The following is a 2,326-nucleotide window of genomic DNA, read 5'->3' as shown; positions in this document are numbered from 1 at the left end:
CGATAGTAGAAAGTATTATTATTATTATTATTATTGTTATTATTATCATTATCATTATTATTATTATTATTATTATTATTATTATTATTATTATTATTATTATTATTAAGGCAGCAAGCTGCCAGAATCGTTAGGGTAAAATGCTGGGTAAAATGCTTAGAGGTATTTCATCTGCCACTACATTCTGAGTTCAAATTCCGCCGAAGTCGACTTTGCCTTTCATCATTTTAGGATTGATAAATTAAGTACCAGTGAAACACTGAGGTCGATGTAAGCGACTATCCTTCCTCCACCAAATTTCAGGCCTTGTGCCTTTAGAATAAAGGATTATTATTATTATTATTATTATTATTATTATTATAACAAGCTGAAATTATTCCTTTATGTTATCTAGTGTTATGATTATCTTAATCATAGAGAAGAAATGTGTGCACACACACACACACACACACGCGCGTGTGTGTGTGTGTAATTTCAGGTGAACAGCAAATGGAAAACTGCACTCAGTAGCACAAATTTAAATTTAAGTGTCAGGTGTTGTGAAGGTAGCAACGGATTGTTATGGCATTGTTACCATAGTAATGTCACAATAGTGATTTCAGTGAGGATTTGTTGATTCAGTCGAAATATAAATAAGTAAAAACCGTTCGCGCGTGCGCACGTGCAATAAAACTGCTGATCATTAGGCACCGACTCCAGAGATAACTTCGACGCATACTGAAATATCAGTTTGCAGTTTCAATCCCGGGTTGAAGACGGTTCATTCTTTTTTTCATCGCTAATGCAGTTTATACAATTTAACTTGTTTCAGTCATTTGACTGCGGCCATGCTGGAGCACCGCCTTTAGTCGAGCAAATCGACCCCAGGACTTATTCTTTGTAAGCCTAGTACTTGTTCTACTGGGCTCTTTTGCCAAACTGCTAAGTTACAGGGACGTAAACACACCAACATTGGTTGTCAAGCGATGTTGGGGGGGGGGGACAAACACAGACACACAAACATATACACACACAGTTTCCATCTACCAAATCCACTCAAGGCTTTGGTTGGCCTGAGGCTATAGTAGAAGACACTTGCCCAAGGTGCCACACAGTGGGACTGAACCCAGAACCATGTGGTTGATAAGCAAGCTACTTACCACACAGCCACAAATCTTGATCCCTAATTCTTCAAATCTATAAGGGGTCTAATAGCAGAACTACTACTACTACTTGTTTTCTTAGACCTGGATCTAGAGGGCAACGTATTTAACAGGTATTTATTAGATCTTCTATGTCAGACTAGGAATCATTTTTACGTCTAGGGCTGGGCACTGCTATGTTCATGCCATCCATTTAGGCTTACACACACACACACACAGGCTTATGTATGTATACATGCGTGTGTAATTTATGCCTGGTTTATAGTCAGTCATATATACACTCCTTAACATTTATGCATACACTTATTTGGTGCATCTGTCTGTGTATGTGTGTGTATATATAAATTTTATGTGTATATGTGAGAGAGAATGTTCAAATGTTTAGGAGAGAGGGGTGTATTTTTAATTATTTCTGATCTAATTTTATGTAGTTGACTTACTTTGAGTAGACACCGGTTCAAGTTTTCCCCCCGCCCTGCTCTTCCTACCTTTAAACAAAGGTTACACCCTCTTCTCTCTCTTCCCACAACATTATTATATCTTCCTTGCTCACACCTACTTTCCCACCCACATTCCCTACTATTTCAGAAATTTTCACTTTTTGAGTTCCTTAGTTTTACTTTATTACTTCATCAATGGTTGTTTTCTGTAACATGGGTCTGTTGGTGACGGTGGTGAATGTGTGTGTGTGTGTGTGTGTGTGTGTGTGTGCAGCATTTTGATTTTATTTGTCATAAGATATATCATTTCAACATGCCATCATAGGATATGAATGATCGACTCTATTGAATTTGTTTTTTTTACCAATTGCGGGCGTGGCTATGTGGTAAGAAGTTTGCTTCTCATCCGCTTGGTTCCAGGTTCCATCTCCCTGCGTGGGACCTTGGGCAAGTCTCTTCTACCATATACTCGGGTTGACCAAAACCTTGTTGAGTGGATTTAATAGGCAGACGTGTGGAGGACTTGTGCACCTGTCCAGGCAACGTCGATTTGATGGAGAGAATTGGCTAATGAGCGGCACGAATATTTGATCATTATAAGCAAGTCATTGTGCAGGTCATCCAGCAAAAGCTGAATACTCATATATATATATATATATATACGATGGGCTTCTTTCAGTTTCTGTCTACCGAATCCACTCTCAAGGCTTTGGTCGGCCCAAGGCTATAGTAGAAGACACTTGC

This window comes from Octopus bimaculoides, chromosome 13 (assembly GCF_001194135.2).
Source record: "Octopus bimaculoides isolate UCB-OBI-ISO-001 chromosome 13, ASM119413v2, whole genome shotgun sequence".
NCBI classification, from domain to species: Eukaryota; Metazoa; Mollusca; class Cephalopoda; order Octopoda; family Octopodidae; genus Octopus; species Octopus bimaculoides.
The sequence above is the reverse complement of the archived record's forward strand: the minus strand, read 5'-3'. Positions refer to the sequence as shown.